Source organism: Astatotilapia calliptera, chromosome 16, assembly GCF_964374335.1.
Source record: "Astatotilapia calliptera chromosome 16, fAstCal68.1, whole genome shotgun sequence".
Classification (NCBI taxonomy): Eukaryota; Metazoa; Chordata; class Actinopteri; order Cichliformes; family Cichlidae; genus Astatotilapia; species Astatotilapia calliptera.
The window spans coordinates 1,316,336-1,332,493 of record NC_137437.1 but is presented as its reverse complement, the minus strand read 5'-3'; the positions used below and the strand labels follow the sequence as shown (position 1 = coordinate 1,332,493).

The following is a 16,158-nucleotide window of genomic DNA, read 5'->3' as shown; positions in this document are numbered from 1 at the left end:
GAGTGCAGGGCTGCATTAAGACCCGCGGCTGAGGACGTAATGAAAACTGGCACTGGCCTGATTGCAATTATCCCTTCACTCTTTCAATCAGTGTGGCACTCGCTCTTCAGAGTGAGAGGGAGGCCCTTTTGTTTTTGGATGTCATCCTCCTTTGTGCTCAGATGGATTCGAAGCACATCTGGAGCTGCAATTGGCTATCCATCTGGTTGAAAACAGCACAGCAGAATTGACAGCATGAGCTCGCTCTCTTTTCGGGTGTCCCACTGAATTTCGACTGACCTGATTTGACTTCTCTCAGATCACTTGCCAAGAGATTTTTCTAATCCTGATTTCAAGTGTGACTAAAGTGGATCACGCTGTTTTGTCCAAGACTTAAGTTATGGCTGAGCTGCAGCACATTTGCACATGTTCGTTTGGGAAGTAAGAGCAGCGGCTTGGCATCTTAACTCCACCATGAGAACTGGGGTTATTATGCAACCCTGTTTGTCTTCATCTATCAAAAGTCTCCTTGATCCTGCTGGATTCCCACTAAATAACTCACCTTTCTTTCCATCTGTATCCATCCTTTCCTCAACAGTAGCTCTGCTCTGAAGGAGCACAGAACTTTAAAAGCCCAGTCAATTGCTCTGCTCCGTCGTTCAGTCCTCACATTCACAATGAAACCTTGACAGCTTTGAAGATGTGAGACAAACCAACGATACTTTGATATTCTGACACATGTTCTCAAATTGGCAGGTGATGTGAAGTGCTGTGTGAGTGCACAGAAAGTTTCTCCGTGTGCAAATTGTGCATCTCACAGACTCTGCTGTTGTTTACAGGTTTTGGTCCCGAGCCAAATGCCCAGCTGTCAGTCAGGGAGACTTATGGATGGAGGATAATTTGTCTGCAAAGCTGCTCCATGGCTTGGGATAACTGAAAATCCTCTGAAGCTGACTCACAATCTCCATGTAAGGCTCAGACGCTCGAATTTTATAGCCAAATGAACCCTGACTATAAACACATCCAAACAAGTGTGAGCAGAGAAGGAACGCTTAATCTCTCTTGAAATCAAAATTACATCAACTGCCACAAACCGATCGTCGTCGGCCGCATTCACAGAAGTGCTACGATGATGTGTTTCTGTGCAGACCAACGCAGAGCTGAGTAGTGTTGACACTCACAGGCTGAAAGTGCCATTTTCTGTGAACACTTGAAATATTTACACATGTGCAGTGTTTCCAACTGCAGTTCAGGGCAGAGGCTTACATACTGTACACTAACCACAGCCGTCAATCATATAGTTATTTTAGATTTAATGTTTTCTTCAAGCCATTCTGGTTCCAGGGTGGAAAACAGCAGAACCGGGTTCTTCTCTGGATCAGAGAAGACATAAAGGCAAATATATATATACATACGACCCAAAGAAGATTTGGTTTAATGTCCCCAAACTGACCTTCACACTCATTACCACGATGAACGAGCATCTCTGACCACAATACTTAAACAGGAATGTGCATCCGCTGGATTTTTAATTTTTCATCCTCTAAAGACTTTAGAGAAAAATGAAGTTTTGTTTGTTTTTAAAGGACATTTATTCTTAGCTCAGTGCTTTACAATATTCCTACATTCCTACAGAAACAATGCTTTTCATCCCAGACACACTCACTAAATGTCTTTAAACGTGGGAATCTGAAAGCTTTCCATCCTGGCTCATTCACCAACACACCTAGTTGTCAGTGGTAACAACAAGTGTCATCTTACACAATGGGTGCAGCAGCAAAAAGCATTGTTTTAGTAAAGAAACCAGGCACTACTTGGTCTTTTTCATTTTGTGAGCAGGTGCTCTTGTCCAGCGGCTAACAGGGCGTCTTGCTCCATTACTCGCTGTATTACCAGCTGTCCAAAAATGATGAAAATAACTTTTTGCATACACAATTTTGATGAGCAATAGCAGTAAGTGCTTAGCTCTCTGACAAATGCATTTCATTTACTGTGCATTTATCATAATAAAAGGCTTTTTCCACTTAACCCTCCAAGGTCTAAGTCAGACGTGTCAAACTCGAGGCCCACGGGCCACATTTAGCCCACAATACAGTTACCTCTACCCCACAACATAATTTCATATTTCAATTATTAATGGCTAGGGGGTATGGGGCACCCACACCAGTCATACTACAAACCCCATAATGCAGCGCAGCAGTCGGTGTCCCTGCAAGCACCAATCACTTCTTTCCCCTGTCCACTTCGACCAGTCAGGGCCAAGCAGATGGATGCAAGTCTGAGTTCACTCAATTAAAGCAAACCCCTAAAAGAAATGACCAAAACATGGTGGGATGCAGACGCTGCTGGTAAACCTGTGTGCTTTGTTTGTAGAGCTAATGTGGTCGTAGTTAAACAATATAACATAAGACGGCACCGTGTGACAAAACATCAGGACGAGTGCACAAAATACACAGCAACAGTTACGGGAGACAGAAGAGTCGTCTGATCCTACAACACACTGAAGTGAAGCTGCAGCGAAGGTTTTACAGGCAGACGAGATATCGAAGTCGGCTCGGCAGCGACGTCTCGTGCTCTGACATTTTCAAACGTTTGCCTGAGCTCACGCACACCATCACTGCTGCTGATGGTGTGCGTGAGCGTGCCACTTAAAAGCACAGTTGATGGAAAGGCTTCATCACACACACCCTTGCTGTGGATAAGAGCACGGACTGATGCTTCACAGTTGGTCATTTTCATCCACTTTATGTGTTAAACAGGAACTTTTGAGGATTCAATCAATGCATGGAAGGAGCACAGGAAAATAGATCTTTGAAATGTACAAAAGACATGAAACTGCCTTTGGACAAACTTATGATACTAACAACAGACAGAGTGGGTGTGATGCACGATGAAAAGATGCAGAGAGAGACGTCCAATCACTGCATCATAAACCAGGAAACACTATGCAGTAAATCCCTGAATATTGAACATTTAATGAGCCGGCCAACACTCGGTTAGCTTCCTCAAGGCCACTGGTTTAGATCCCCACTCGCCCTCTGGGTCCTATCATACTGAGGTGCGATGGCTAAGTCAAAAAATGCTCAATGAATTTTTCAAGCTGCATGAGGAAAGTGAAGGAGGAGCCTCAACAGTGCAAACTGCTCAGTAATCCACCTGCCGCTGATCTGTAAAAAGCACCTGTAAACATCCAGGCGGAGCTGGAGCTCCAGTGTGGTGCCACGCTAAAGCTAAAGCAGGGCCCTGTGGAGCCCACACACTTCCCCTGCTTCAGCCTCACTATGATACCCCAACTCTGCCTCCGAGTCACTTAAATCCTCAGTGTGTTAAGCAGTGCATATTTATTTAAGCAGCTTTTCTCAGTGACACCATCCAGCAGAAGGCCTCCACCGATGTCTGTTTTATTCTTTCCACAGCTCAGGACATCACCACAAACAAAACTGGTTTATTAGTGGAATTACAGCCAAAGTTTGCATTTCTTCATATCTGAAAGGTCTTCATTTCACCCAAAGATATTTTAATAGAAAACCAAATTATTTTGAATTGTATTTAAGTTATAGAGAAGACTTAATAGTCTTTTTCATTCATATCCCTGTTCAAACATGGTTACTTTGTCTGTACAGTAAATCATGTTTCACCAACAATCTAAAGAGTTTTTGTCCATTTCTATGATTGAGCTTCAGCCTGTGGTCCAAGCCCTGTGATTTTTACTACAATAAACATTCATATCATTATTATTATACACATCTGGAAACTATTTCCTTTCTTTTTCATTTATATCATTTTATTTTTCTTCTTTCCATGTCAGACTGCCACAGTGTCAACCTGATAATCCCGTCCTGGGCATTTACAACCCCTCGATCCTTCCTTGCCCCTGACTGGCCTACGTGGGGTCGGTGGGAAATTCAAACACAAGTATATCAACCAAACAGTCTTAGAAACACTGTGTGTCAAACACGAGCTCATTGTTTTTTGAGATTTTGAGGGAAATCACAATACAACGTTATTTCTTTTATTTTGAAGGTACCATTTCCTTTGTTGTTAAATGTATGCATGTACATATATACAAGTGAAAGCAGCTTCACTGGAAATGTGGTGGAACCAATGTTATGTTGTGCTGCACCTGAAAAAAAAAGTATTTCTTGATGTGAACTTGTAAGTATTTCCTGACCGTCAGAGGCAAAGCTGTGTGCTGAGAGCCGATCGCTGCGTTTAAGGATTATAATTTGAATCACCAGAGAAATACAGCAATGCACTGGTGCTGAGCACGAATGGACATTTGAAGATTTGCAAGCAAAGCTTTAAAAGGAAAAGCAGAGTTTTTATAAAGATTTACACAGCCAGAGATGGAGCACTTGAGACCAGCTTTGTGATTGCCAAACAAAATTCTCAGGGGGAGTTTACCAAAGAGTGTTTGGTGGACTCTGCTCTGCTGACACGCCCTGAGACAACAGAAGCCTTTGAGAATCTTCCCCTTTGCAGACGAACCATAAAAAGATGGATCGATGGAGCTTCAGCTGAAAAACAAATGATTTGGACTTTTTCTCCTCACTCTGGGCAACAGCTGCCCACAACATGGCTCAGTTGCTTATCATAGGTTAACAAAAAGAGTTTGACATCACAGCAGAGATGGCAGCAATGCACTCCATGAAAGGGAGAGGCAACTGCACGCTCAGACAGCAGGGGACATGACGCACAATGGCAATGTTGATTAAACAGTGACAAAGGTTGCATTTCATATTTTTACTGCCTGTAGCAGTATAAAACTGATCAAATTACTATGCAGCAAAACTGATTCAACTTATTGGTGCGAACCACCACGACGGACCCAGTTTCTCATGTGGCCCCGTGGGGAAATGACTTGCCCACGCCTGCTACGATCCACACGCTGCGAACCAGGAATCCCAAACTCTAAACAGGGAGTTCATTTCATGGTTGTAGTATAAAGAAAAAAAAACAGGAGCACAGCTCCATACAGGGATGAATGATGCTGGCTGCTGTAACTAGTGACCACAAGCAGATAAGTAGAACAATTTATCAGCTGTTTTTACTTTTTTTCTTGAGACCTATACTACTGTATATCATTGCACATGTGCATAGTGACAATAAAGCATTCTATTCTGTTCTGTTTTATTCTATTCTGTTCTATTCTGTTCTGTTCTATTCTGTTCTATTCTGTTCTGTTCTCTTCTATTCTCTTCTGTTCTATTCTATTCTGTTCTATTCTGTTCTGTTCTGTTCTATTCTCTTCTATTCTGTTCTGTTGTATTCTATTCTGTTCTATTCTGTTCTATTCTATTCTGTTCTATTCTGTTCTATTCTATTCTGTTCTCTTCTATTCTATTCTGTTGTATTCTATTCTATTCTGTTGTATTCTATTCTATTCTGTTCTATTCTCTTCTATTCTATTCTCTTCTCTTCTATTCTCTTCTGTTGTATTCTATTCTGTTGTATTCTATTCTGTTCTCTTCTATTCTATTGTATTCTATTCTGTTCTGTTGTATTCTATTCTGTTCTATTCTGTTGTATTCTATTCTGTTGTATTCTATTCTGTTCTATTCTCTTCTATTCTGTTCTGTTGTATTCTATTCTGTTGTATTCTATTCTGTTCTATTCTCTTCTATTCTGTTCTGTTGTATTCTATTCTGTTGTATTCTATTCTGTTCTATTCTATTCTGTTCTATTCTGTTCTGTTCTATTCTCTTCTATTCTCCTCTATTCTATTCTGTTCTGTTCTATTCTGTTCTATTCTATTCTGTTCTATTCTGTTCTGTTCTGTTCTATTCTGTTCTATTCTGTTCTGTTCTATTCTGTTCTATTCTATTCTCTTCTATTCTGTTGTATTCTATTCTATTCTGTTCTATTCTGTTCTGTTCTATTCTGTTCTGTTCTGTTTTATTCTATTCTGTTCTATTCTGTTCTATTCTATTCTGTTTTATTCTGTTCTATTCTATTCTGTTCTGTTGTATTCTGTTCTATTCTGTTCTATTCTATTTTGTTCTATTCTATTCTCTTCTATTCTGTTCTATTCTATTCTGTTCTATTCTCTTCTATTCTATTCTGTTCTATTCTATTCTCTTCTATTCTGTTGTATTCTATTCTGTTCTATTTTATTCTCTTCTATTCTGTTGTATTCTATTCTGTTCTATTCTATTCTGTTCTATTCTGTTGTATTCTATTCTGTTCTATTCTGTTCTATTCTATTCTGTTGTATTCTATTCTGTTGTATTCTATTCTGTTCTATTCTATTCTGTTCTATTCTATTCTCTTCTATTCTCCTCTATTCTCCTCTATTCTATTCTGTTCTGTTGTATTCTATTCTGTTGTATTCTATTCTGTTCTATTCTGTTGTATTCTATTCTGTTCTATTCTATTCTATTCTGGTCTATTCTATTCTGTTGTATTCTATTCTGTTCTATTCTGTTGTATTCTATTCTGTTCTATTCTCTTCTATTCTATTCTGGTCTATTCTGTTCTGTTCTATTCTGTTCTCCTCTATTCTCTTCTATTCTATTCTGTTCTGGTGACTCAGTCTGTTTCAGTATTGCTGCTCTCAGAACTCATTGTTTTTAGAGTGCAGAGCTGTGTGCATGCACATTTGTCTATTTAACATGAGTCAAATCATAATGATAACATCAATAATAATAATACTGAATCATGACGATACATATTTAGTGCATTAATGGAGAAACACGTTCAATGTCAGCTTAACTGGAAAGCTAAGCTAATGAATCACCTCCATAATCTCCTGTTTATGGCACGTGTTCAAACAGCAGCGTTTCTGCCTCATTCACAAAGAAGTGACCACAGAGGGATCCACACCCAGAACGTGAGCCTGTGAGGAGGCCTGCCTCAATCTGGTCTCAAACTGTAAATGAAATCGTTATTTAAAGACTGCATTTTGATGATTCAGGTGTGTATTTGTTCACCGATCAGCACATATTGATGAGAAGAGGCCTACTGCAACCAGCCACACATGCATAAAGACCGACAATATGGGATTGATGGAATGCTACGAGGCCTGCCAACCCAATCAGAGGGGTCGTATGCAACACATGTTGAAGCCATGGATGAGCAGAAAGCCAACATTTAGACTGACCCATAAGTACCTGGTAGCCCATTAAAATAACATCAACAGCAGACAGCTACTATTACAGCTGGAGACCCAGAGGCTACAGTGTGTAACAGTAAGCAGTATGAACACAATGGTCCAGCACTGGTGTAACAGAGCAGTGTAAATGAACTAGATGATGCCCCGCCTCCTGAAATGACAGATGTTTCTACTGGGGTGAAAGAAATGTGTGTGGCCAAACTCGAGGTAGCCACCCAGCCAGGAGCACGACTCTGAGCAGATGCTTTCAGATGTAAGCAGTGTTCTACCCACTATTCCCACTGCCACTATCACTGAAACCATTGGACTCATAGATGCTATGAAACCATATAGGACCAAGGATGCATGCAGAGGAAGCCCCCCTGTGGAGAAGAAAGCTGGAAGCCAAAATGAGGGGAGCCCACATGGATGTTAGCAGGGTTAACTGAGGTGTAGAAAGCACTCATGAGAGACATCATCATGAAAGAGGTCAAACAAGATAACTGAGGCTCGCAGCTCAGGCTGTAGACATGGAAATGAAACAGAAGGCCACAGCTGGATTTAAGCAATGCTGGAAGAACATCTGGGAACCAGACTAAGCTTGGCCCTGCCTGGACAGACTGTGGCTCCGGGCCACACACACGTATGTGGGAAAGCTTGGCACTGTGCAGGACTAATAGTGGTCTAAGAACATTCATCAGGAGCTCCACGGGACTGTGGAAGAAAACACTGGAGGTCATCATCAAAACATACCAAGGTGACTCTCTGTGCTGTTGTTCAGTGACAGAGTTTGATTTAGTCACATCATTTAGTTTTATATCTAGATTGTTCTAGTTTATCATTAAATCTACATTTTATTTGGTTAACTCAAATTTAAGTGTAACAGTCTTTCAGGTTTTTTATGGTTAAAAAACATCAAATACAAAATATGTCCACATGTCTGCTCTTCCTTCCAAGCTCTGACATTTTCACGCATTAGAAACACTGAGCGGAAGAGCCAGTTGTGCGTTTCCCAGAGGCAGATTGTCTAACCTTACTGCACAATGAGCTGACGAATCGGCCACACTGTAATTAGTCTGATTGGATGGAAATAATAATTTCATCTCGTTGTTGTTCATTAATGAAAGAGTCAGAGCATGTCATCATAGTTTCTGTCCTCGTGCATTAGTTTGTTTTTGTCAGAGTAAGAAGGCCGCTGATGAAAACTATGATGGAAATGATTGGTCAACAAAATGAACAGTGTTACACTGGCCTCCACCCCCGACACCAGCTCATCACTGCGTGTGGGTACAGATGTAGATTTAGGAGTGGAGGGACCATCATCCACCTGCTTTTCATGGATGACATTAGGATGTCACTCGGACTGTGAGCGTGGCCGAACGGTTACAAGATGCCACTGATGTCAAGACAGAAAGTTCCTCACACTGCATGGAGGTCTCCAGCCAACATCTCGAGGCCCTTTGAGCAAAGAGGAGGACGAGGATTAGCCAGGGGAACAATCTGGGATGGAACATGGAGCATCTGGGAATACATCAGGAAGATGGTCCCCCTCTAAAAATTCCTCAGGGACCTGAAAATAGATGGTGATGAAGAAAATGAGGAGAAGCTGTCATGGATGACCAAGTCTGTGCTGTCGACAGCTAGAAAAAGTGGTACACTTCCAAAATCCCACCAAAGGCCGGCCTAACGGGCAGCACGGAGGCTCTGCTCACAGGTGCACAGGTCCACCATTGAGCAGACTTTCCACTACATTGCTGCAGGACGCAAGATGCAAGCTGGACACTGGCAGGCACAATGAACTGGGTCACCAGTAAAACCTTTGCTGCAAAGAAGCTGGGGGGAGTTTTTAATCCAACCAACTGTTCAATCACCTCCAATGTGAAGAGAATTTATAGCTATTTCCATCTACTGCCATTATTTCACTCAGCAAACAGAACATTAAAGCTACTGACGTTTAAATTAAAAGCACATTTTTATCAGAGATTAGGGACAAAACAGGTTTTCATTTTCAAAAACACATTTACATATAATTGTTACACAAAGTTGTGGCTGTCGCACCATGTTTTGGTCTCCAGGTGTAACATTTTTTAATAAATTATGTTTTTGCTGGAGAAGTGCAAGGTTTTTGTCAACACCGTCAGACACAAAGAAATGCAAAAATATATATTTTAAATGAAGTTGTTTCAGCTTTTTTGACTATTAGCAGCTTTGCTGTTCTACTGTTTATGCACAGATGTTTATACCACATTTAAAAGTAAGATTTTGTTATTAGAGTTACAGTCATACATATTTTCAGAAGCTTGTATTTAATCTCTATAAGAAACAATCATATTTGGCAGCATTTATTGAGAAAATTACGTATTTTTATTGGAAGATCATGAGAGAGGAAACTGTATGGTTCTCCAAAAGAGAAAAATAAAAAAAACTCCATATTATGGAGTTGACAAGGTGCTGACGGTGGTGACACACGAGTAGAAAACAAGATATTATTTCTTTCAAAATGACCATTAAACCTTAACAACCTTTGTAATATCACAAGATCATAACAATTCTGTTTTTGCACACGTCAAGTTCTGCATCTTAATCGTTCACCAAGCAGCCGCCTGCTCCTGATTCCTAAAGTTCTCTGTGGTTGTGTTTAGACGATGCTGGACTTTCTCTCCTTTTGTCTCTGTGCTTGTTTCCAAAACCTTCTCTTCTGACTTTTTTCTCTTCCTTTCAGATCACTGATGTTCTTTATTTTTCCCTCTTTCATTCTCTTTCTCCATCTTTCCCTTTATGAGAAACTCTTTCTTCAACTCAGGCTGACTGTTAATGTTTTCTCTCCTTCTTTTTTGATCCTCCCTGTTCCTTCTCTTTCGTTCCTCTGACAGCTTCCCCTTTGCTATTCTAGCCTGAAATGTACCATTTTGTAATTACTATAATTTTTCTGAAGCATGTGCATTTATACAGATTAAGGATGAATATTCACAACACAATTATGCATTAAGCAATAGAGATGCTATCCGGTCTTTATGTCTGATGTCATTAGCCGTTTCCAGGTCCAAACTCGGCTGCAGATCCCAAAGTCACAGGAGCTCTGCAGCATCACTGAGAGTCACAAACTGTCTAAATTCTTTCATCTTTAATTAAATGATCAGTGTGGCTCTACCAGGTGTAACATCCAGGCATCCATGAAAACAGAATATATGAAATTTAACAGAGTTAAAGTTAGATTGTTTCCACCTGAACATGATACGCCAGCTCTGCTATCACTTCCAACAGTGACGTTTGTAGGGTTACTGAAGTTGGGCTAGCTGGTATATAGTGATGTGCTAATTGGTTGCTAGCGACACAGCTATGTTAGCATAACATAAACACAGTGAAGCTGGAGGATGAATGCTAACTTTTTTCCACTTGATAAAGGTTAACATGAGGGTTCCTGATGGTTAGGCTGACAGTGATCACTGACTGTTTTTAGGGGCTTGTTCAGATGTAATAGAACAAGATAAAAAGCATTAAAACATTTTAACAGGCTTAATAAACACAGAGTAGTTTGGGCCCGGAAGCAGGATTCATACATCAGCTCTCAGGCACAGCTAGCTCAGCAGATGCCACATGATCGGAAGGTTGGGCGTTCAAATCCAACGAACAGAGGCTATGCTGGATTGGTGGCTGCCCACTGCATCACTGAGTGAATGGGTCAAATGCAGAGGACTAAGCATGTTCCTACAGGATTAATAATGTATACATAAACAATGAGATTCAAGATAAGACAAATTTGATATTTGACACATCTGTGAAGCAGAAATATCAGTAAAATACACAGGAAGCAATATGACTGAAATATTAGTAAAAATAACTTAATATAAATGGTGAACAGGACACTTTTGTGACATTTGTCAACACCATTAGAAAAAGGGTCCACACCGTCAGACAAAATGGTGTTGATGGTGTTGACATCTGACAGAAGCCATCTTGTTTTTCATCAGCTGCTTACGCCTCTACAAGCCTCCTGAATGAAGCTGTTTTTACAGTGTTGACGCACTATGCTGTGACACAGAGTTTATCAGAAAGGTGTGCAATAAATGAAATAAAACAATTATCACAGCAGTGACCTCATGGCATGTGCATCAAACAGGAAGTGGTAAAGGGGTCCTCAGAGTGTAAGCTGCCCACAATAATTCCTGATTTTTTTGTACTCTGGACACGATTTCAATCACTTAAAAAATGTGTAAAAATAAAATTTCAATGTCATATTTTGATATTATAAAAGGTATTTACTTAAATACTCAGTGACGAGAGCCATGATGTTTAATTTTACATTACTCTTAATTTTTTTCTGTATTTTAATATCATCACACCTGCTTGTGGACAGTGGATTTTTAAGGTACTGGTGATGTGTTGTACCATTTAAAATAAATATACATGTATAAAAAATGCAAAATCACAGTTTGTCTTTTAGGCAGTTGGTTAACACTTGTATGCATATTTTTAACCACAAAATTGGGTTTTATCCGCCGGACATGTTTTGTCTCTTATCTCAAGAATCACTGTTAGATACCTGAAATGTTAATTCATCTTCAAATTTGACTGTTTGCTGATGCTGCTGTCCACGTTCTGCCACAAGGAGGGCACAGGTACACACCATATTTAGTTTGAGGCTTTAGTAGCACTATCTTACACATTAATTCATATAAAATATGTAATAAAAAATACAAACGTGCACAAAACCTCATAAACATGAAGACACACCACAGAGACACCAGAGCAGTTTTTGTCTCGCCTCATATTGATGTAAGAAGACAGAGCAAAGACTGTTTTGTGCTTTAGTTCAGTCTGTACAGCGTATTTTATTAGTGATTATATTACTGATTATATTACTGATTATTAGGGGAGAGCGGGGTAAGTTGTCACACTCTTCACACTGACTAACTTTTACTGAGCACCATACATCACAACGTAATAAATGTTTCACCAAATGAAAGACGGAAGTCTCGGGCACATATGATGTATTCATTACATTTTCATATCTTATCTCATTACGGAGTTGTAGACTGTTGAAAGGAGAATGTGCACTTGTGACAATTTGCCCCATCGGCAGGTAAGTTGTCACACTAGATTATCTTAAAATAAGAACACAAATACTTAATTATGATTATTGATTTTAATTGTTAAATTCAAACCAAAACTGGAAATTTGAACAATTATGCCAAGAGAATTTGGAAAAAAACAATTATTTCAATCCAATACACATTTTAATCAAAACATTAAGTAGAAAGAAAACTTTAGTTTGAACTTTAAACTCAAATGTTCTCTGGCTTGCACATAAATCCATCATAACTGAATGGAATGCTGCAAATAACTTGCTTTACTTAACATGTTTATCCTCTGAACAAAACAGATGCCCTATTTCTGATTAATCAGACTCAACTTCATAGTCACAATTCTGGCACACATAAATTGCCTGGCCTGAGGTGCAAGCATCATGGGCCCATTTGTTGCATTTTACGCATTTTACCCAGGTCTCTTTTGGACGACTGTTTGAAAATGGCTCCACACAGACAAGGCAGAAGCACTCTTCATCATCTGATGATGACTCTTGAATTATTTTTCTTCTTTTAGCTGCGTTGTTCTTCATAGGTCCAGATGTTTTCCCCCCTCGCGTCCCTCTCTTTTGAAACAGCTTTTTGCTAGATTCAGCCTTATTCTTTTCTTTTTCTAGTTGCTGCTTCACTGGCGTGTCGGTTAAAATTGCTGATTTGCGTCGTTTTCTTCCTTTGCTGGATGGTTTTCGGCGGCCAGCTTTTGGATATGGCTGGATGTCCTCTGGAGTTGGTAGTCCGCTGTCAGTAATTGCAGTGCGGTAATTTATGTCTAAATCCTTTGCTGTACTTGTGATTGATTTGTTCTGCATCTTTACCTGCCTGACTGCCTTTAACATAATGTCAGGTGGTGTTCTGCCACGCTCTGTCTTTCGTTGATAATTTCGAACCATCTTACTTTCTTCCTTCCTTCCTTAATTCCTGCCTCTCCTTCCTTTCTTCAAAAACCTTATTACAAATACAAATGAATTACAATATCACAATTTTTTGGAGCATTTATTTGTACTGGGGCAAGTTGTCACATGTGACGACTTGCCCCAAAGTTAAGGAGACAACTTGCCCCAAACTGACATTTATGCTAATTTTGGCTAAATGTCAGGGTTAGCTCAACATAGCACATCAGCTGAAGTATCAAAAGACACGTTAATGTCTCCTCTATTTTGTGTAAAATAATAATCTGTAACATCTATACCTAACAAAGTTGTACTGAAGAAAATCTAAAGTGATTTATTTTTCCTTTTAGGTCAAAAAAATAAAAAAGATGTGCTCACCTCAGATTAGAGCAGTCTTGACCACATGTGAACAGGAGGTTGACTATAGAAGAAGAAGTCACACAAAGTGGCTATTTCATTTTTGAGATAGAGCCTCTAGTGTTGGAGTTATGAACTGTCATGGTCTCCGTGCCTGCCCGGTCGGCCCCACAAGGCTACAATTGCTGTTGCTGTTTTCTCCCTCTCTGCCTGGGCGGAGCTCACTGTGGGCTCCCGCCCTTGGCCCACACACACACCTGACAACACTCACCCATCATCACCGGGAGCACTATTTGAGGCTGGAACACAGATCCTCTCGTCGCTGGATGATTGTACCCCTAACGTTAGTGTTCTCACAGCTCTTGTGCTTCATATCCGTGACTTGTGATTAGTTGGTGACCTGCCTTCTCGTCTGCTTCAGATCCCCCCCCCCCCCCGGACCTGCGACCTCCCTGCTGCGGGAAAGTGTGTGAGTGTGAGAGAAGAAGACGTGAGCGAGTTACCCTGTGATTTCCCCCCCGGAGTTTTGGATCCCTTCACTGTACATATATTGCACTGCACTGTAAATAAACCACACCTTGGAGATACCTTACCGCTCTGCGTTTGAATCCCTGTACCAGATCGTGACATGAACAGTGTGACAACTTACCCGTGTGACAACTTACCCCGCTCTCCCCTACTGAGAGATCCTTTTTCTGTTTTTGCATTGAGAAAATGTTCTCTTTAGAAATATGATTTAAATATGGCGACAGAGCCGGTGAAAGGACTCGGCTTAGTTTTATTCTACTAATATTTCACACATGTAGATACTGTCTGCAGGTAAGAGTTTACAAGCTTTTGAATATTTAAATGGTAAATGGCCTGTATTTGTAAAGTGCTTTACTTAGTCCCTATGACCCCAAAGCGCTTTACACATCCATCCACACACTGGTGATGGCAGCTACATGTAGCCACAGCCACCCTGGGGCGCACTGACAGAGGCGAGGCTGCCGGACACTGGCGCCACCGGGCCCTCTGACCACCACCAGTAGACAAACACGGGTGAAGTGTCTTGCCCAAGGACAGAATGACCGAGACTGTCCGAGCCGGGGCTCGAACCGGCAACCTTCCGATTACAAGGCGAACTCCCAACTCTCGAGCCACGATCGCCCCAAATGTACAGCATCAGAAGTAGTAAGGGTGGGCTTTATGTGACATAATGATAAGACTAAAATATAAATAAATATAGAGACGTATCCTTTAATAACCACATATCGTGTAGTCCTTCATAAAAACAATACATGAATCTCAGCCACTAAATCCCTGTAAGCACGTGCTGATTTACAGCCATAATCTCCTCTTGTTCATCTCTGGATCGATACCTGGGTCATATGAAATTACAATCTGTTATTAGCTTTGCAGAAATCTTTTTAATTCAAGACGATGTTTGCAGCAGATTCACTTTAAAGATCACAGCACAGAGTCAGTGTTTGAGAGTAACTGCTGCCCTTTCCTCAGTACAAAGAGGACACAGCCTCATCATAACAAACTGATGATACCAGATGTTGGAGAATTCAAACTGATGTGGAGGCATCACTACACCTGAGGATGACGACAAACATAGCTCACCACCTATAAATAATATGGACAATATCTGTAAAAGGAACTCAAAGAGCTGAATAAGAAAAAAAGCCAAAGGGATTTCCTAAAAATAGAAAATGTAATAAAGACAGGGGAAGGGCAGAGCAAAGTGGAGCACACGTTTCAATCTGGTCTGATCCATTTTACTTGGTGCACCAAATCCATGTGATTAAACCCAACAGCTGCCCAATTACTTACACAGCTTAAAGGAACATCGTGCACGACATGTTATTGAAGTCTTCAGAGACGGCAGAAGGTGTCAGGTCGAATATCTGCTGCACAACTTTGATAACACAGCTTAAATAAGAAGCTGCGTTTCTCACGGCCAGGATCAGACTGGGACACACTCAACACCAGGCTTCAGATTTTACTTTGTAATATATGAACATGTGTTTACTGACTGGTGTTCATAACAAATATAACAAATGTCCCATCTTCCTGTCCTCACCCCCAACCCCCGCAGCACACTGCTGCTCCTCCCCCAGCCTGCTCTCTGGGGCTGTCTTCCTGTTAAAAGAGAGGTTTTCCTTCCCACTGTCACCAAGTGCTTACTCACAGGGGGTCATCTGAGACCCCTGTGAGTGAATGACTGTGTGTAGTTATTTAGTCATTCCATTTAGGATGTGGATGTGAGTTTAATTGTGTGATGACCCAAACTGTCGGTTCTTCGGTGCTTTTTCTTTTTATTTCATTCGATTTTTTTGTCCATCTGAGACAATCGTGTTATCCACAATCATTTCACAATTGAATAATCCTCTTGTTATTGTGGAAGCAACGCGCTATTTCAGCAATCCTTTATATCGGCTGCTTCTTGAAATAGTCTGCTTCATCCTGAGGTCATACACACAGTTTTTCATTGTCTTGGATTATAGCTGGACACAGTTTCTTCTTCTCTGAAGTCTAATTCATGCACTGCCACGGCGATCTTAGTGTAGAGCAGAACAAGAACGAGCAGCTGGAGCCGCTGAGTGAGTTTGTCTGTAAAGTAAAAGGCAACTGTATTATCCTGCCCAGTTTCTTAAAAAGGAGGCTAATTAGGAACTTATAGTGCTGAGTGGTGTAGTGGTTTTAATTTCATGCGCGACATTAATTTTTCACATACAGCTGCACCAGTGAAGCAGCTTTGATGTACTGT

The 16,158-nt window shown here is 40.6% G+C and overlaps 1 protein-coding gene across 2 annotated transcripts in view; it reads right to left on the bottom strand.

Moving 5' to 3' along the window:
* The window catches only part of cntnap5a (contactin associated protein family member 5a), a 148,400-nt gene that overhangs the window by 119,329 nt on the left and 12,913 nt on the right, over positions 1-16,158 (bottom strand). The window lies entirely within an intron of this gene.